We start from the raw sequence: 22,084 nt of genomic DNA, 5'->3' as shown, positions 1-22,084 counted from the left end.
CAGCTACTCAGGAGGCTGAGTAGCTGGGATTACAGGCACGCGCCACCATGCCCAGCTAATTTTTTGTATTTTTAGTAGAGATGGGGTTTCACCATGTTGACCAGGATGGTCTCGATCTCTTGACCTCGTGATCCACCTGCCTCGGCCTCCCAAAGTGCTGGGATTACAGGCTTGAGCCACCGCGCCTGGCCTTGAATGATTTTCTTTAGTGTATCTTCAGTACACAAAATATTTTTTCTGTCATTTCAATGCTGTTTTTGAGCTTATATACTAAATTTTTGCTTTTAATTATGGTATTTTTCAGTGCTAGAATTCCTGCTTGGTTCATTTGTATTGTTTCAATTTCTTTCTTGAGATACTTACTGATTCACTTATTATTAGCACATTTCTCTTTATCCTTGTAGACGTGTTTTCTTTTAACTTTTAAAACATATTTAAAGTACTTGCTTTGAGATCTTTTTCTCCTTTATTCAACAACTAGCCTTCTTTATGTGTATATGTGATTATGATTTACATTTACTGATTTCTTTGCACGTCTAGTAAGTTTTGATTAAAAACAGGCACTACCTAATGTGTTATAGTAATTCTTAAATCTGTTTTGTTTTTCTAAGTTGCTGTTTTGTGGGTTTTATTTATTTTTTTACCTTAGTAGGGGATTCACTTTTCTGGTCTCAGAATGTGAAATCTATTACATTTTTGACTTGTATCCACTGATGGCTCGGCTTAATTTTTTTTTTTTTTAAACTTTGGTCCCTACAGGTCTAATTTGTGCCTGTGTAGTTTTAGCAGTCAGTCAATGACTTAGACACAGGCTATGCTCTGACACCACAGGTCAGTAAATCTTCTGCCCTCTGCACCCTGAAGTGTGATTGAAGAATGCATGCAAAAAATTCAGGAAATTTTCAAGTTTTTCTAAGGCTTCAATTGTCAATGGGTTCTTTGTGTGTCCCGTATGTGTGCATAGTTTGGAAGTCATCCAGGGGTTCACGTAGAGCTTATCTCCACCTTTCTATTACTATCTTGCTTTTAAACACCTCCTCTTCAATATTCAGTTTCTGTTTTGTTGACCTTGAACCAAACTATTACTTCTGGCCAGAGAAGCTGTGGCTTTCACTCCTTAACCTGGGGAGGATGGGAAAAATTCAGCTTGGAAATACCACAAATTCACTGTTCTTAACCAATGCAGCAACAGGTTTTCATAAAAAAAAAAAAAACAAACCCACAATTATCAAGTTATTTCATGAATAAAAAATTCTCAGACTTGTGGTAACTGAGCATAGCCTATTCTAAATCATTGACTGACTGCTAAAACTACACAGGCACATAGTACACGTCTAGGGACCAAGGTTAAAAAAAAAAAGGTAATTAGAACCATCAGTGAATACAAGTTGAAGGGGTGACAGATTTTACATTTTAAGATGAGAAAAGTGAAATTGCCTACTAAAATGAAAACACAAAACAGCAACTCTCAGAAAAACAAAACAGATTTAAGGATCATTATAACACATTATCTAGTGCTTGGTTTTCTATAAAAAGTTACTAGACATGCAAATAAATGAGGTTTTGCTATCAGGATGATGTTTGTCTCATAAAATGGGTTAGAGAGGATTCCCTCTTTTTGTATTGTTTGGAATAGCTTCAAAAGGAATGATACCAGCTCCTGTTTGTACCTCTGGTAGAATTCAGCTGTGAACCTGTCTGGTCCTGGACTTTTTTTGGTCGGTAAGCTATTAATTGCTGCCTCAATTTCAGACCCTGTTATCGATCTATTCAGGGATTCAACTTTTTCCTGGTTTAGTCTTGGGAGGGTGTATGTATCCAAGAATTTATCCATTTCTTCTAAATTTGCTGGTTTATTTGGATAGAGGTGTTTGTAATATCCTCTGATGGTAGTTGGTATTTCAGTGGGCTCAGTGGTGATATCCCCTACATCATTTTTTATTGCATCTATTTGATTCTCTCTTTTCTTCTTTATTAGTCTTGCTAGTGGACTATCTTATTGATCTTTTCAAAAAATCCTACTGGATTCATTGATTTTTTGAAGCATTTTTGTGTTTCTGTCTCCTTCAGTTCTGCTCTGATGTTAGTCATTTATTGTCTTCTGCTAGCTTTTGAATTTTTTTGTTTGTGCTTCTCTAGTTCTTTAATTGTGATGTTAGGGTGCAAGTTTAGATCTTTCCCCCTTTCTTCTATGGGCATTTAGTGCTGTAAATTTCCTTCTAACACTGCTCTAGCTCTGTCCCAGAGATTCTGGTATGTTGTCTCATTGGTTAAAACAAACTTATTTATTTCTGCCTTCATTTCATTATTTATCCATTAGTCATTCAGGAGCAGGTTGTTCAGGTTCCATGTAGTTGTGTGATTTTGAGTGGGTTTCTTAATCCTGAGTTCAAATTTGATTGCACTGTGGTCTGATAGATTGGTTGTTATGATTTGCTGAGGAGTGATTTACTTCCAATTATGTTGTCAATTTTAGTGTAAGTGCAATGTGGTGCTGAGAGGAATGTATATTCTGTGGATTTGGGGTGGAGAGTTCTGTATATGACTATTAGGTCTGCTTGGTCCAGATCTGCATTCAAGTCCCGGATTTCCTTGTTGATTTTCTATCTCATTGATCTGTCTAATATTGACAGTGGGGTGTTAAAGTCTCCTCCTATTGTTGTTTGGAAGTCTAAGTCTCTTTGTAGGTCATTAAGAACTTGCTTTATGTATCTGGGTGCTTCTGCATTGGGTGCATATATATTTAGGATAGTTAGCTCTTCTTGTTGCATTGATCCCTTTACCATCACATAATGCCCTTCTTTGCCTCTTTCGATCTTTGTTGGTTTAAAGTCTGTTTTATCATAGACTGGGATTGCCACTCTTGCTTTTTTTGTTCTCCATTTGCTTCATAAATCTTCCTCCATCCCTTTATTTTGAGTCTATGTGTGTCTCTGCATGTGAGATGACTCTCCTGAATGCAGCACACCTATGAGTCTTGACTCTCTAACCAATTTGCCAGTCTGTGTCTTTTGATTGGGGTATTTAGCCCATTTACATTTAAGGTTAATATTGTTGTGTGTGAATTTGATCCTGCCATTTTGATGCTAGCTGGTTGTTTTGCTCGTTAGTTGATGCGTTTCTTCATAGTGTTGATGGTCCTTACAATTTTGTATGTTTTGGCAGTGGCTGGTACTAGCTATTCCTTTTCATGTTTAGTGCTTCCTTTAGGAGTTCTTGTAAGGCAGGCCTGATGGTGACAAAAATCTCTCAGCAGTTGCTTTTCCATAAAGGATTTAATTTCTCTTTTACTTATGAAGCTTAGTTTGGCTGGATATGAAATTCTGGGTTGAAAATTCTTTTCTTTAAGGATGTTGAATATTGGTACCCGTTCTCTTCTGGCTCATGGAGTTTCTGCTGAGAGATCTGCTGTGAGTCTGATGGGCTTCCCTTTGTGGGTAACCTGATCTTTTCTTCTGGCTGCCCTTAGCATTTTTTCCTTCATTTCAACCCTGGTGTATCTGATGATTATGTGACTTGGGGTTGCTCTTCTCGAGGAATATCTTTGCAGCATTCTCTTGTATTTCCTGAATTTGAATGTTAGCCTTCCTTGCTAGGTTGGGAAAGTTCTCCTGGATAATATTCTGAAGAGTGTTTTCCAATGTCATTTCATTCTCCCCATCACTTTCAGGTACACTGATCAAACATAGATTATGTCTTTTCACATAATCACATATTTCTTGGAGGCTTTGTTCATTTCTTTTCACTCTTTTTTCTCTAATCTTGCCTTCTTGCTTTATTTCATTCAGAGGTCTTCAATCTGTGATAGCCTTTCTTCCACTTGATCAATTTGGCTATTGAAACTTGTGTATGTTTCATTTTCTTCTTGTGCTGTGTTTTTCAGCTCCATCAAGTCATTTATGTTCTTCTCTATGCTGGTTATTCCAGTTAGCAATTTGTCTAATCTTTTTTCAAGGTTCTTAGCTTCCTTGCATGGGTTAGAACATGCACCTTTAGCTCAGAGACATTTGTTATTACCCACCTTCTGAAGCTTGCTTCTGTCAGTTCATCAAATTCATTCTCCATCCAGTTTTGTTCACCTTGCTGCTGAGGAGTTTGATCCATTGGAAGAGAAGAGGCATTCTGGGTTTTGGCGATTTCAGCCTTTTTGCACTGGTTTCTTCCCATCTTTGTGGATTTATCTACCTTTGGTCTTTGAAGTGGTGACCTTTGGATGGGGTTTCTGAATGGACATCCTTTCTGTTGATATTGAAACTCTTTCTTTCTGTTTGTTAGTTTTCTTTCTAACAGTCAGGCTTCTCTGCTGCAGGTCTGCTAGAGTTTGCTGGAGGTCCACTCCAGACCCTGCTTGCTTGGGCATCACCAGTGGGGGATGCGGAACAGCAAAGATTGCTGCCTGTTTCTTCCTTGGGTAAATTTGTCCCAGCAGGGTACCTGCCAGGTACCAGCCAGAGCTCTCCTGTATGAGGTGTCTGTCAGCCCCTGCTGGGATGTGTCTCTCAGTTAGGATACACTGGGATCAGGGAGCCACTTGAGGGGGCAGTCTGTCCCTTACCAGAGCTTGAGCACTGGGAGATCTGTTACTCCCTTCAGAGCTGCTGGGCAGGGATGTTTAAGTCTGCTGAAGCTGAACCCAGAACTGCCCCTTTTCCTAGGTGCTCTGTCCCAGGAAGGTGGGGGCTCTATTTATAAGTCCCTGACAGGCTGCTGCCTTTTTTCAGAGATGCTGCCCAGCAAGAAGGGAGTCCAATGACACAGTCTGCCTGCAGAGGCCTTGCTTAGCTGCCGTGGGCTCCCCCCAGTTGCTGTGTGAACTTCCTGAGTTTGTTTACACAGGCTAGGTTGAAACTGCCTACCTGAGCCTCAGCAATGGCAGAGGCCCCACACCCCACCCAGCTTCAACGTCTCAGGTCAAGCTCAGACTGTTGTGCTAGTTGCGAGAATTTCAAGTCAGTGGATCTTAGCTTGCTGGTCTTTGTGGGGATGGGACCTGCTGAGCCAGATCACTTGGCTCCCTGCTTCAGCCCCCTTTTTCAGGGGAATGAGCGGTTCTGTCTTGCTGATGTTCCAGGCTCCTCTGGGGTATGAGAAAAAAAAAATAACGGCAGTGGCTAAAACAGCTGCCCAGTTTTGTTCTGGAAACCCGAGGCACTGATGTTGTAGGCACCAGAGGGGATCTCCTGGTCTGCGGGTTGTGAAGACAGTGGGAAAGGCTCAGTATTTGAGACAGAGTGACAGAGTGTCAGGAAAAGTCCCTAATGGCTTCCCTTGGCTAGGAGAGGGAGTTCTTGCACCCCTTGTGCTTCCCAGGTGAGGCAATGCCCCACCCTGCTTTGGCTCACCCTCCTTGGGCTGCACCCACTGTCTAACGAGTCCCAATTCAATGAACCAGGAACCTCAGTTGGAAATACAGAGATCACCTGCCTTCTGCGTTGCTCTCGCTGTGAACTGTGCACCGGAGCTCTTCCTATTCAGCCATCTTGGTGGATTCCTAACGTTTGGTTTTCTAATACTGTAGATAGTTTGTAAATATTCCACAATGACCATAGATTTTGTCTTTTGAGGGATTGGTGAGGTTCTTTATTGAGATTATGCAATCAAACAAGGGAATTGTGACTTACGTACTATATATTTTATTACAATTATGTTGCATTCAAATGGACCTAGGAAAATGTATAAAAATATAATTTTGCATAGTAATAATGCATAATATGTGACATATAACTCAAATGCTTACCATGTAGTAATACATTTAATCTCCCAAGCAGTCCTAGGAGGAAGGTATTATAGTGATCTCCATTTAATAGATAGAAAAATAGAGGTACCAAGGTGATTATAAGTAGATTTTGAAATGAAGCAGAAAGTGGACAGACAGAAAGAGAGAGAAAGTGAGAAAATGATGAATGGAGAGAGAGGGAAAAAGTGATGGGTATAAGAAAAAGAAGGTAGTTTTTAAAAAAATCTTATATCTTGCAAAAGTTGTAATATAACAAAAAGACATTTTCTAAGTTAAAAAGAATGTATTCTTAAGAAAAGTCTGTTAAAAATGTCATAACTTCCAAACTGTGGTATTAATTATTTTGCAACATTTTACTTTTGTATTAAATAGATAAGTAAGATGAAGTGCATACTAAGAAAAATCTGTAAAGATGACCATTTACCTTATTTATCTGAAATAATTCTAATTAAAGAAATTGCTATCACCTTCCATAGTTATTAGTTTATTTTTTAACTTACTTTTTCCATGATGTCCCTACAGTATGTTTTCTCAGCATCACTGTGTACATTTGCTGTTCTGTCCCTAAAATGATTCCTTATGTTTCCTGGGTGGCAACATTTTAATGAAATATTTTATGATTCTGTGAAATTTGAGATGTTTTGGTTTAGTTTGTCATATTTTCTTGTTTTTTCAATGCCAAAACTAGTTTTTTTAAAAAAACATTGTAAATATGTTGATTCAACTGTTGGAACCACTGCTGAAAATTTGAGAAAGACAATCAGCATGCAGTAATTAATCACAATAAGATCAATTTGGCTAAACTTTTTATATCTTTTGCTCAAGTAACCATTAATTCTGAGAGCAAAATAAATAAATATGTATTCTGTTACTTAGCTTTTTTTAATTTTGAAGAAAATTATGAAGGCACTTTTAGGAAAACCATTCTACATCCACTTGACATTAAACATGAGTATGTATTTTGAATATGGATGCACTTTTCTTAGAAGTAATATATAACTGAGTCCAACTAACAAAGACAGATTTAAGAAAATAGACATGAGAAGCTTTTCATTTCTGATCATTTTCTCTGGTAAAGCCAGAGTTTTCGAAACATGAAAATAAGACAGAATGTTTCTTGTGACTGTTTCAAATGGTACTGAATGTGCCTCTGCTTTAATCTCTTATATCAAATGATTCATTGTTCCCATTTGAGTCTGGCACTTGATGGTAGTTACACAATTGGGAAATGTGCATCTTGAGGTGTAAGGCAATGAGGAAAAATAAGCAAATGAGATAAAAAATGTGTTTTAAAAACCAAATCACTCTAGAAGCACCTACTCAAATCTTAGAAAGGTGTAATTTTCCTCCTATATAAACGTCAAGGAACATGTTTAAATGTTACAGCATACGTATGTCAAATATCTGCCTTTGGTGAAGAAAAGATGCATTAATTATGTTATTACTTACGTATTTGCTGTGTTTTTCCTTCACCATATCTAAGTGGAATTGAAATCACATTGGTTAATGCTGGAATTTGAAGTACATATAGCTTTAAAACACTATGAATGCACCACAAGGCTTTAAAATTTTTGGGTATCCACCTGGTCATTAACATATAAATCACTATCTTAATTAGACTACCATCTAATGAAACACTTTGCAAAGTACATTCCTAAGTGTTTTGGGGGGGCGGTAATTAGAATTATCAATTAGAATTTTTTTTTCCAGTTTCCTATTGCCTGGAAAAAAAACTTATAAAAGCTACCGTCACCACTCTTTTTAATCCTGTAAAAGCTAAAAAGAGAAACAGAATTGATAGATAAGATCTAATGTTCTCTGTGTTTAACCTATAGAAACTAACAGAACTATTGATGACTTTATCTGCAGTATTGAAAACTGGATTGAATTGAACAGTGTTTAATGCTTGACAGGGGGAATAATGACTAAACACATAAAGGAGATTTGTTTTTTCTGTAAATTACGTAGTTTAGAACCTAGCTGTCAATTCTCTCTTTGAAACAGCTTTTAATTCCTAGTTTGGATGCAAAATCATTCCCTGGGAATTTTTTTTCTGCAGCTTTGGTCCCTAGTCTTTTTAACTTGATAGCTTTTTATGAACAATATTTACCAGAAATGCAGCTTTCATGGGCTGGTTTTGGTGCATTGAGTGTGCTGTACTCATCCAAGGATAAGAGGTCCTCAAGCAACAGAAATATCTTAATTTCTTTCTTATATCTAGTAATAATAATGATCGGGCACTTAACTTGTGTCAGACACTGAGCAAAGGATTATATAAACTTTACTTCATTTAATCTTCATCACTAATGCATGAAGCAACGACAGTTGTTACAGATGAGGAAAATGAGTTCTGGGATACCTGCTAGAATGTCAAATGTCAGTGGCAGAGTCAAGATGGTTCTGAATCCCAAAACAATGCTATTAATCACCATTCCTGACAGCCTCCAACATTGCCATAGAATCAGGAATTTATTTCCTTCATTTTATATAAAAATGAAAACGATTTAATATAGCCTACTCGTGGCTTTTCAGAATGTCTTATTCTGATTACACTCTCATTTGCCATCTAGACATGTTTAATTCACTTTATCACTACATTTCTCTGTGTGTCATTTGGTGAATCATCTACTTCCGCTTCCTACGACTTCCTTCACTTCAAAGCTCCAACTCTTTGTTTAGAAACTCTCTGCAAAATAGTTTACTCCAGGTTTTCTCCCCTGCAGATCATCCATTTTCTCAAGGCTGCCTACTCTGACACTGCCTTTCTTTGCTTCTTATCCTCAGGCTATTTTATACCTAGAGACTAAAGATCAAAGTTATAGACTGTTCCTTGATCTTCCTCTGTAGGATTTTTGTTTCAGCCTGTGTAAGATTATTGGACAAAGAAAAATGGACAGTTACTTAAAGATACTTTAAGCGACTGACAAAAAGAAAGGGCAAGAGAGCCTTGAAATATAAAAGTACTAAACTTAATGGATAATTATCCAGCACAGAATTTTAATACTAAAGAGGTGACAAAAAATAATGTAATCTTAACATTATTTTTTATAGATGATGAATCTGGAGTCCAGAGAGGGTGACTAACCTGTCTAAGATTTCTGGGTTATTTAGTGTCAAGTGGCAAATTTAAGATTAGCCTCTGGATGCAAATGTCCTTTCTATTATAACACACAACTTGCTTGTATTTTCATTGATTTTACACCATTTATTTATTCATTTATCCATTCATCCTTCCAAACTGTGACAATAATTCCGGACGTGTTCATCAAAGTCATACTGTGTGCACATTATATGCACTCGGAGCTTATGAGAGATGCTAGGAACTTATGAGATATGAGTACAACGTGGTTGTTGTTTTTAACAATATGGTATGATCCAAGACACACATAGAAATAACTATATTGAAAATGTTAAGGTGTTAATTCACTGTGTTGCATAATAAGCAACTTCATTGATGTGAGAGAAAAATAAATCACTAATTTTTCATAGCACAACTTTTGTGACTTTCTACTCTACGAAGTCTGCAGAAGGGGAAAGCTGGAGGAAAACTGAAAGGTTCTTTGGCAGGAGGTAGACAGTAGAAGCCCTTAAAGGAGATGTCTCTAGTCTAAGAGCTCGCTTGGAAAAGAGTCTTATTAAAGGCTGTTCATCATGACCTTGAGTCATGATTGAATCCAGGGCCAGGTGCAGTGGCTCACGCCTATAATCCCAGCATTTTAAGAGGCTGAGGCAGGTAGATAAATTGAGATTAGGAGTTCCAGAACAGCCGGGACAAAACGGCAAAACCCTAGCTCTACTAAAAATACAAAGTTAGCCAGTCAGAGTGGTGCACACTTATAGTCCCAGCTACTCAGGAGGTTGAGGCAGGAGAATCACCTGAACCCAGGAGGCAGAGGTTACAATGAGCTGAGATCATACCACTGCACTTCAACCTGAGTGACAGAGTGAGACTGCATCAAAAAAACAAAAACAAAAACAAACCAAAAATGGCTGTTTCCAGAAGAGTATGGCAGTGATGGGCAGAGTTGAGGCCATAGCCAGGGTATGAACTCAGGTGACAGTGAGTATACTTGAGCCAGTTGACCAGGAGACAGGAAACAGAAGTTTTTATTTCATAAATAATGCCCATAGAGATCAAATATATGCATATAAAAATGAAATTGGCTCACAGAGCCTGATATACTTTTTCCTTGGAACATTCAGTGAAAAGAAGTGGCTTCAATATGGCAGTTCAAGAGTTCCAGATCCCCTGCCCTTAAGAGTATTGTGGCAGAATTATTATTTCCAAATCTTTCTGAAACTTGGGATAAAGGCTGTGGGCAATAACTCATTGGATGATGTGAATCAACAGCCTATCAGTTATAGTATGCTTATTAAAAAAGCTGAAGTGAACTGCCAGGGAACTACCTATAGGTGTAAGAGCTTACAACGATGTGGGTGTTTGTAAATCTCTTAATGATTATGCATTAACACAATAAATACTCCATCAAGATGGTGTGAACTATCCAAATATTGGTCCAATGATAGAACTCTTTGACAATATAGCTGATCCCTTGTTATGAAATAAGTGATTTAAAGATTTTTCAGTAATCTGTGTGTTTTTCTCTCGTCAAATAAAATAAGGTTTAAAAAACCATGAAGTTGAAAACTTTAACAGGCAATAATTCAGATATCATGTCTACATTAAGCCATATATGGGATGTGAGAAAATACCTGGCTAATTTAATTAATTATGCTATGCATATTTGATAGAACATTAGACTAAAAATACAATTTCCTTTCAACTCTTTCAGTTATTATATATATATATATATATATATATATATATATATAAATAAAGGTATATATAACGATATATATATAAAGGTATATGTAAAGATATATATAAAGGCATATCTATATATAAAGGTTTTATGGTCCTGTTCTGTAGAAATCTTATATTTCACCTTACTTAGAAGTTTGTGTTTAATTATGGTTCTTGAAACTTAAAAATATGATGAAAGGCTAAGGATTTGCTATTCCACAGAATGAATAGAGGTAGATGATCACAGCTGACAACAGATTTAGGTTTCAAAGCCTGTGAAATGTCACTTGATCCTGATTTAAAAACCTTTGCTAGAGCTTTCAAAATGTCTCCTCACCTAAGACAAGTAAATAATGATGTCTGTACTGAGGGAAATAGGATAACAAATATGCTGGCTTGATTTATGTTGCCCTTTAGGAGAAAAGCTCAAAATGACAGGTAGTAAGAAATCAGGACTGATTTAATTAAAAGAAATTAGACCATATACATTTAGTAATTATTTCTCATATACATGTTTTTATTAATAAAATAATCTGTTCTCATGCTGAAGAATAAACTGTACACCTCAGGGGCCTAACAGGACATTTACTTCCCATTCATGCTACACAAGATAAAGAGTCTCTACACAGAGGCCTGAGCAGGTGGTGGCTCCACTGTCTTGTAGCTACAATATCATCTGGATACAGATCTTCCTGGGGCACCACAGTAAGGAAACAGAAACTAGAGAATTACACAGATGTGTTTCACTGTCTTAGCCAACAAGAAACAAATATGGCTTTCACTTACATTTTGCTGGCTATAAATGAGCAACCACAATAGCAAGGAGTAAGAGAAGGAGAATCCTCTGGTACGCCCAGGAGACGATAACTAGGTATGAGGATATGTTAGAAGGCTCTAATTGTGTTGTGAGAAGCAAAAACCAGCATTTTCTCAAGGTATCTACCAATGAAGTAAGATTAGAACACCTAAAAGGATACTACCAATATAATAAAGTTTAGGTTTATAAAACAAAATTTCAGAAAAAATATGTTGTTATGAGAAACTGCTGAAGGAAGCTAAGTTGGAAAGTGTTTAGGCAAATTGAACTATGTTAGTGTATTTGGAAGTTTGGATTGAGGAATAAAGTTGATAGAAATTGACCCCTGACATATCGACTCACAGGAGGCTCCTTTCTGGGGCCATCTTTGGAGTTAGTGACATTCAACTGAAGATTTTCCTGCTGTTGTACCTAGGAGTCAGGCTTCAAGGGAGTCAAAAATTGGATGGCAGGCTTTTTCTGTTTTTATTTTTCCTGGTGTGAATTTATTAAGTCAATGCTCTGACAAAATATACCATGCCTGAAAGAAGTATCACAGCATCAAGATTCAATAATGTGCTTTAAATTTGTACTTTTTTCTATTTTAAATGATTAATCATCAGACTGTTTGATGAATGCAATGAATGACAATTGCCAAGAAAGAATAATACCTACCAGTTAAGGAGTAATCTACTATATTTATTCTACATCCCTCATTCTGACAGGAAGAACACTCTCCACAGACCACTCACATTCAAGTACTCTCGCAGGGGTCAATAGGTAGAATTAGAAGAGGTTCCACTTACATAGGAATTAAATGTCCAGCAGTTCAGCTTTCTTGGGCATATATATGAAGTGTGCAGAAATGAGCTCCAAGTCATGAGAGAGATCTCCATTACAAGGCTTACATGCCATTTCATGAACACATTATATACAGAGTAACTCACAGACATTCCTCCATAATCTCAGAAATTTGTATAAAATCAACTTTAATTTTCAAGTTTGGCTAGGAATTTTTTTAAAAAAAAGACAATTTGCAGCAAAAAGCCAGAGTTAGGAATGAATAAAGTTCAAGGAGAAAGTGATGCCTGACTCACAGAGTGACAAGCATGACAGATGGAGAAGTGACAGTGAATTGTGAGAAAGGTCTATCAGTGGGAGTGCAAGTAAACAGCAAAATCCAACTCCAACCAGATAAAATAATTTATCGAATCATATAAGTAAAAAGACCAGTGGTAGGGTGGCCCTTGGCGTGGTTTGATTAAGATGTTGGTTCTACAATTCTCAGCTCTATAACGCTATATTTGGCTTTATCCTTGGTCTGTCTTTTCATAGAGATATAGTGCTAATGGTGTGCTTCTTGTCATCTTTGGTGCAGGTTGAGATCTTGTTTCTGATTTTGCCTTATTTGAACCAATCAATTTCTTTCGTTAGAATAATGTCAAGCCTTCAAGATGTCATGCCTTAAGCAGTGACTATGGCAAAAGGAATGAAGTTCCATTGATGGGACATGCCCTAGAATTGAGAGAAAGGTCGATGTCATTTTCTTTCTTCAAACCACATGGTTGTCATACAAAAGAGATGTTAGAACAATGTTGGGGAAAATAACTATAATATCAACAATGAAAGGACAGCAAACAAATGTAAAAAGTAAACCTAAAAATGGTGAAATATGGTGATTGGGCATTTTGGCCTAGAGAAAATTTGATTATTTCTATAGCATCTTATTTAATACAACCATATATAATAATTAACACTTAACAATGATGGCACAAGAGAACAATAAAATGTGAAATTATAATCTGTGTATCCTTTTAGGAGGCTACATTTCCTCATGTCCTGGTGCTAAGAATAAGTTTGATAAGACAGGGATGATTAACTGATTTTCTTTCTTTTTCAACTACATGTTTGACTTATTTTATATGAAAGGGAAATCTGGAACGGATAGAGGGAAAACTGACACAGCAGAATCTTCTGTAATGCTGACTTCTGTGTCCACCCTTAGCAAAGGCTATGAGTTTGAGAGGCAGCTCTCAAAAGTGGGCAATCACTGTATGTAATCTATAATAATGGTATAATAAGAAAGGGTAGTGGCATGCACTGTATCAAGGTTTAATTCCCTGAGGTTAATGTCTATGTGATTCTCCATTAGATCATATAGGCAGTGAGATAGCTCATTACTATTAAACTAGCAGTGGTAATGTGAGGCTAGATTCACAGAGTTCAGCTGATGGAGGGAGTGCCTATATGCTCTTGGCACCTCTTCAGGGCTCCTAGCCCCACTGCAGCATCTTTGATCAGTGTGTTTAAAATAATTGTTTCTAAATGGAAAAAGAAATTGGTATGAGCTGAGTAGAAGACTAATGGTCTTTTCCAGATATTTCCAGTGAATAGAGGCTTGTTCTATATTCTCTCAGACATCGTGAAAAATTCTGAAACAAGGCTGTAACACATACTACCATCCCAGGGGGATCAGAACCTCTCCGAAGCCACATTAAGACACCCAGAAAATAGATAATAAAGAAGTATTTTATTATCTATTTTATTATTTTCATATTATCTGTTACATTATTTTTGTCAATGTCAGAAACCATGAAAAATATAACTATTTCAGGTCATACACAGAAACAAACAAAAATGGCCTTTGAACAATATGAGAAGATGCACAACTTCATTCATAATAAGTGAAATATAAATGAAAACTATGAGGAGACAACTATTTCTCATATAACTGGCAAAAATTCAAAAGTTTGATAATATACTTGTGAAGCTTTGAAGAAATGGGACTCTTATTTTGCTAATAGAAATGCAAATTATTATAACATCTATGGAAAATGATTTGGTTACATTTACCAAAATTTTAAATGAGTTTATCTTGTGATGCCCAATTCCCCATCTCAGAATTTACCTTGAAGATGCTTTTCCACAAATATTCATCTAATTGTTAAGTTTGTCATTATTTTCCATAGAAATATATTTATAACAACCTACATGTCCAACCATAGGAGGTTTTTTGAATAATCTATAATACATTCATATAAGTGAGAACTTTGCTGAGATATATACTAGAAAGTCTGTTTAAATGATATGGAGTTGTTTTGACTTTTCAAGTACATTATTCAATTAAAGTAACAAACTCCAAAAGAGTCTATGCTACGTTTTGCATGTGAAAAGTGAAATATTAATATTGTCTATTTAGGAAAAATAAAACACAAGAAGAATAAAAAGTATTGAAGCTGGTACCTCTGGGGACTGAGTGGAATGAGGATAAAAGGGACAGTAGTAAGATATCCTCTATTACATGTTTTAAATAGTGTTGACCCTTAAACCATGTAAATATTTTGCATATTTACAAATTAAAGAGAATAAAAAAGAACACCCTAAAATTATATTTACACAAAAACAAATAAGCCTAACTTTATTAAATTGATAATATAACCACCCAGCAAAAAGAATTAATTCAAGTAACTTTTTATCAACAGTATTTTTACTCTTCACAATTAGTGGGTTATAGCATAAGGACATATGAAATTATAAAGAACATTTATGCCTTCTTTCTTAGGCTTGGTTTTGGTAATGGACTGATGTCTAATTATGCAACTGTTTTGTGTATATCATGGAAGGACAAATAAGGAAATATATTGATGTTCTTTGAAATTAGGTTTCTTCTTGGGTAAAGGAAGATGCAAATGAAATTGCCTGTGAAAGATTATGACAGTGAGAGAGGCTAAGCATGGCTACTCCATCTTGCCTCTAGCCTCATAGGCCAGCTGTTCTTGCTCATTCCTGGGCACAGACCAAGCTAACCATGAAAGGAATTTAGTTTACAGTTTAACTTTGACGTAAGAATGGTAACAGTCACTCCCTAAAACAAACATCCTCTTTGCTCAGGGACCAAAACCACTGTTGTAAGACTAATGGAAGGCCGTAAGATTAGGATTGTAAAAGGAGCTCCAATTCTGCTAAGATGTAGGTGTAACTAAATGATAACTAGCCATTTTCTTCTGGCTTGCCTTTCTATAATCCCTTGCTCCTCAGGAATCATGTGGCCAGAGGTCACAAGATTTGTGATTTTCCCAATTGCTCCTATAGACAACATTGCTGTTATAGAATGTGAGGATTGGTCTTTTGAGACGTTTTCCAGGCTTTTGCATTCTGGCAACTGACTGACTCAACCCATACTTGGGAACCATGAGTCAACCAGTTTGGTAACCCCCACCCAAAGATGGATTTAGCACCAGAGGGCCATTTTTCACATTCTTATGATTTCATTCCCAACCAATCACCAGCATCCCATTTCTCAGATTATCCATAGAAACCCTAGCCTCTGAGTCCTCAGGGAAACTGATTTGAATGGTAACTCCAGTCCTATTGCTTGACTAGCTCTGTATTACTTATAGAACTCTTTCTCTTCTGCAATACCATGGTCTCAGTGAATTGTTTTTTTCTGTGTGATGGCAGAAATAACTCACTAGATGATTACAAATGTGGGGGCTTATCCAGGATCTGCCCTTGCAGGCATGTGCCTGAAGGGTGCTTGGGTGGTTCATGAGCCCCCAGCCAGTACAATGGATCTGGAGGTTAGTTGTAGCAGTTGATTATTTCTCTTGAACTGAGGGCCTCCTCGGCACTGTCCCTGCTGATGAGGTGCTTTCAGCCCATAGTACCTTAGCCCAATTAGGCTCAAGCCTAATTTCAATGGAGAAATGGTTCCTGGAAGACATCTTTTAACTTAGCGTGGTGAGTATTCTGAGTGCAACCACCATCCCCTTCCTTCTCCAAATGATTCTGTTTGGCCTCTTTTGCAGATTCTGTTTGGTACCTTTTGCAGGTTCTGTTTGGCCCCTTAGCTCCTTTGTATGTTCTGTTCAGTTCTCCCAGATTACAGGAAGAGGCTTGGTTTGGGGATATTTCTCTAGGTCATCAAAAGCCACTCTGCTCTTCTGGAAGCTGCAGTTTAAGAGAACCCAGAAACCTGACATACCAGCAAAAGAGTAAGAATTTCTTACTAGCCAGGCTTCTGACTTTTCTCTCTCTGTTCAAACTAGTTGAACAAATGGTAAAAATCAGTGTTTGCCTCCTCTGAAATATTTTGATTCATGGGGAAAATATTTTTGTGACTAGTCTAAGGTTGTAGCAAATCTAGTGTACTTTTTGTACTTTGTACTGTAAATATTCATATTGTTTGATCCCTTTTTCCTCTTAGAATTAGCTTTGAGTTTTGTCGTCTTCCTTCGTTTTTGTCTTCCTGTGTTCTTTCTGTTATGGAGAGAGGTATCACAGGATAGAAGTTAAGGCCTAGAACATCTATAAGCCCCACGTTCGAGCCAGCACCACAGGCTCTTATAAATACTGCTGCTGGTCCCTGAAACAAAACCAGATAAGATTTCCTCTTGTCTTATGTTCTTGAGAATTTGACTTTGTGACCATGTAGGGGCACTGACTCTTGGTTTCTGCTATCTTGAGGGTGGGAATTCTGGGGCTTGTGTCAGGTGGGTGGTCTATAAGGACTGAAAGTCTGAGACACATCAGTACCCTCCTCCTTCCAAAAGTGTCAAGCCCTTAGGTGAATTCCATCTTAAAATGTCCCAGCCCTATGGGTCTTTTGCCATCTTTTGCTATCTTAAGCCCATTTCTGAGAGGGAATTTTGGGGATCACAGGGATGCCTGCTCTATACTCTCTCTAGACATACTGCTTGCTCACATGGTAAAAACCTAAAATATGCTATTTGAGCTTTACAAGGATTTTGGATTGAGTCACTATTGGAATTATACACAATGAAAAGTAAAAAATAATTTTAAAAATTACTTATTCTAAACAAGTAAAAAAAAAAGGTTAAATTAAAAAAAGAACAATTAATAATGTTATGGCTAGCAATAAACCTTCTCTTCAGCAGTTAAAATGACTTGCAAGTTCAAAGATGCCTGATCTAGACCCTTTCTGGAAAGAGCAATGGCAACTGCCTGACACTGTAGCTCAGTAGCTAAGACTTTACATGAGTTTGATTTCCAGCTTAGGAAACGAGCGCTTTGTGGTTTGATGTTTACATAAAGTTTGCCATTTATTGATTCTCTTCCCCTCTATGAGCAGCTTCTGATTTCTTGTCTTATTTTTTTTTCTTTTAGTCACTTTTGGGGTAATTCCACACCTTGTAATAACTGCTAGCTATCTTTTTTGAAAACACATGTGTCCATATTCAATTTCTAACTTTAGTTAAGGCTTGTTGGTTTCACAAGCCTTAACTAAAGTTAGAAATTGAACATGGACACATGTTGGTTTCACAAGCCTTAACTAAAGTTAGAAATTAAACATGGACACATGTGTTGGTTTCACAAGCCTTTTTCATTAAAAGGTATTCTTTTAATGAAAGAATACCTTTCATTAAAAAGGCTTAAGAGTCAGAGGTATCAGCTGCTCATTCTGGCTAAAATCTGGTAATAAGATATTTGACAAAAAAATTCCCTTCAAGAGCTCTGTAGTTAAAAGTAGGCTTAGTTATGGCGGATATTTCAGCTATATGTGTGCAAATATTGTTTTAAAACCTCTGCTCTCTCTCTCTGTAAAAACTTCTTGGCCAACCAAATTCTGCTTGTTTAAATATTAACTTTGGTATGTAAAACTAGGTAAGAAGAGATACACTTCTAAAAATGGCTAAATGGCAATTGCTTACAGTGAGTGGTGATTAGGGCAATACTCATTTGTGCATTTAGATAATGAAAACATGTTTTTGAGTACCTATGAAGTATGGTAATGGTGGATGGGCTGGTTATAGAACAGGCTGATTTACATTGGGTTGCCCAATAGCCTTGGGAAATGTCCTTACAATGTATTACACTGTGGAAGCATTGGATTTACTCATCTCATGTGTTCTCCTCTTCTTGGAGACCCAGGACTCAGTGTAAAAATGAGATCCTTAATTTGGGAGAATCTTTTCTGCCATCCAGCTGTGTCTGCTTATTAGGCCCTAGAAACAATATGCTTTCTTGACCCTGTTCCATATAAGGCTCCGCCCTAAAGCCAGTAATCCAATTTAGAAACTTCCATCTTTAAAGAAATTTCCACGTGTAAGGCTGTCTCCTTCTCCTGGACATCTTAACTAAACTTTTGCTCACACCATTTTCCCTTGGTATGAGGAAAATATGAATTCTTTATTTCACTTTACTTGAGTGTATCCTTTTAGAAACGGGAATTTGGAGCTGCCTCACTGACAATTGTTTAGAGCAGAAATGTACATCTTTCTGTTCTCCTTCCTTGGGATAAATCCTTAGTAATCTCTCAGAGTTTGTGCTTATCCTTTTTCTTCTATATTAAAAAAAACAAAAAAGGCGGTTTCTTGTTCTGAGGGTGGGAGTGAGGATTGGTGGCAAATAGGTGTAAGTAAGTTTTATGGAATTATGGAAATATTCTAATGCTAGAATGTGATTATTGCACAATTTTACATTTACTAAAATCATTTGAATGTACACATAAAGTGGGAAATTATGTAGCATGAAAATTATACCTCAATAAATATGTTAAAAAATTAAATCCCAGTAATTTGGGGGTCATCTGAACCTACATTGAAAAAATTAGTTTTTCTTTGATTCTGCTAATTAGGATTCCTAGTTGTCCGCTCACATATTTTAGAATCTGTAAAATGGGAATGTATCTTTGCTCTTCACAGTGTCCTTATAGAATGAACACTTTCAACCTGTAAATCAAGCAGGACTGGATTCAGGCTTTGGAAGCCCATGTACTGCTGGAAAACTATGGTGCTGTAGTATATCTAATTTAAAAATTCTAAACTTTAAATATAAAGTTATACACAATTAATTTGATGTTTTTAAAATATGGAGTATTAAATTCTTTCATTTGTGGTATATCTGATTTCTTTATGTGTGGTAGTTCAGTCAGGGTGGTGGCAAAAATATTAAAGGAAAAATGTTAGAGTTAGGGTCACCACTGACGAGTTTCCTCACAAGGGTCACCCAAGGGGAGCACTGAAACCACACCGAAAGCGGTGTCCTAAGCACGTGCCTGATGTGCCCATTGGATTATCTAGTACTTCTTCCAAGTACTTCTGAGTAAGATTGACTTCCAGCTTATCCATCAGCCAGCCAAATACGGTAGCAGTTTTCAGGAAGAAGACCATAAATTCAATTTGCTAACATTTCATTTAAGAATTTTCTTTCAATATTTAGAGTGACAAGGGCTTATAAAAATACTTTTCATCCTTGTCTACCTTTAGGATCAGGCTTATAAAAGCCTCAGTACGTAGGCTGGAAAATGTTCACTGTATTTCTGTTGTAGGTAGAGTCTGCCTGTAATATCTGATGCTGTTGTATTCTGTGAGGGAAGATTTTAACTATAGATTCAATTTCTTGAATGTATTAAATATACTCAAGATTTTTTAGAGTTACTTTTGGTCACTTTTCCTAGGAATCTATCTATCTTGTCTACATTTTAAGATATATCAGCACAAAGTCATTTGTCATATTGCCCTATCTTTAACATAGTTGCTAATTATAGGTATAGACCTCATTTTCTGCACTTCTTAATATTTTTTGTTTGGACACTCTCTATTTTTCCTTTAAAAAGTGCCAGAAATTTTATTAATAAATAGAAGGACCAACTTTGGCTTTTACTGTGTCTCCCTTTCTTTATCTTGGTTTTTGCAGTCTTTCATTTTTGCTTATTCATTTCTCCTTCCTTCTACTATCTTTGGGTTTCTCTTATGGTTTTTATGTCATTTTAAAAATTTTGTTACTTTTCCTATTAACTTTTCTAATAAAATCATTCCTTTAATACTGTTTTAAGTTTATGCCCCCAAACTTTGGTGAGGATATAAGCATTGCTGCTTATTTCTGAATATTTAAAATTTTTCCTATATGATTTGTTCTTTGAGTCATTAGGAGTATGATTTTTAAAGCCCACACTTATGTTTGTGCTTTCTTTCAAGTTTATAATTGGTTATTGGCTATTTAGCTTAACTATACCCTGGGTAAGTGCTATAGACTGGATGTTTTTGTCTATGAAGTAGATCACTGTGTACTAGTTACCAGCTTGTCTGAATCCAGTCAGATAAAACACCCAGGCATATAACTTACCTGGAATGAGTCAATTACTTACAGATAGACAGCAAGGGACAGCAGAAGCCCAGGATTCAGAGCAAGCCAGTTTCCCAAGGATCAGGAATGCTTACACAGGGCAGATAGTGTCTTTTGTGCAAATGGTTTATTTGCACTGCAGTTGAGCAACCCTGGTGGTTCCGCCCAGCTCCCCTTCAACTCAAGATGTTGCTTCCCAGTGTATTCTACAGTTGTTTTTGATAACTGTAAGCAAGACAGAGGGGGAGAACTGGGTCAGTGTAGTCCCCCCTGGAGATCTGTCTTTCCGATGTGATAGCATTAGGAAGTAGAACGTTTGGGAAGTAATGAGGTTATAAGGGTAGAGTCTTCATGAATGGGATTAGTGTGATTATAAGCATCCTAAGAGCTTCTTTTCCAGATTTTGACATGTGAGAACACAGCAAAAAGATAGCAATCTATAAACCAAGAAGTCAGACTTCACCAGACATTGAATCTGCTGGTGAATTGATCTTGAACTTCCCAGGCTCCTAAACTATGAGAAAGAAGATTCTGTACTTTATAAGCCACTCAATCTATGGTTTTCTCTTATAGCAGTGTGAACTAAGAAAAAAACAGAACATAGTTTATCTAATACAGATTTTTAAAAATTGGTTTAGACTTGCTTTATGGTACCGTAAACTGTTTTATGTTTATGACGTAATAAATGTTTTTATGGTCATGTTTTACAAACATCACACATGTACTTGAAGAGAAAATGTGTTTTCTAATTATTGGATGAATGGTTCTATATATATTCACATATATCAAGCTTTTAAATGGTGTATTTTAAATTTGTATTCATAAATTTACTGCCTAATTGACCTATAAAATTTGAGATTCATTTAGAAATTTCTCACTTTATTGGTAAGTTTGTTCATTTTTTACCCACAAAGCAAAATATTTGTATGCTTCTATATTTTGAGCCCTCTTATTTAGATGCATACAAGTTTAAAATGTGTAACTTTTGATAAGTTGAATTCTTTATAATCACGAAATGGTCTTTATGTTTTTTGCCTTAAATTACTTTTGTTTCAAATGTAATGTAAATACCACAGCAATATTTTTGCTGGTAATTATCTAGTATGCTCTTTTCTATTATTTTGCTTTCCAACATTTCATTTTCATTTTTTCTTTATATTTTTTTATTGTACTTTAGGTTCTGGGGTGCATGTGCAGATCATGCAGGATTGTTGCATAGGTACATACATGGCAATGTGGTTTGCTGTCTCTATCACCCTATCACCTATATCTGGCATTTCTCCCCACGCTATCCCTCCCCAACCTCCCTACCCCCCACATCCCTCTCTTAGTCCCCCACAACTGACCCCAGTGTGTGATGCTCCCCTCCTGTGTCCATGTGTTCTCATTGTTCAACACCCACCTATGAGTGAGAACATGCAGTGTTTGATTTGCTGTTCTTGGGTCAGTTTGCTGAGAATGATGGTTTACAGATTCATCCATGTCCCTAAAAAGGTTACAAACTCATCATTTTTTTGGCTGCATAGTATTCCATGGTGTATATGTGCCACATTTTCCTTGTCCAGTCTATCATCGATGGACATTTGTGTTGGTTCCAGGTCTTTGCTATTGTAAACAGTGCTGCAATGAACATATATGCACTTATGTCTTTGTAACAGAA

This window comes from Sapajus apella, unplaced genomic scaffold, assembly GCF_009761245.1.
Source record: "Sapajus apella isolate SASKATOON/1434 unplaced genomic scaffold, GSC_monkey_1.0 scaffold20, whole genome shotgun sequence".
Lineage (NCBI taxonomy): Eukaryota > Metazoa > Chordata > Mammalia > Primates > Cebidae > Sapajus > Sapajus apella.
This window is presented reverse-complemented; position numbering follows the sequence as displayed.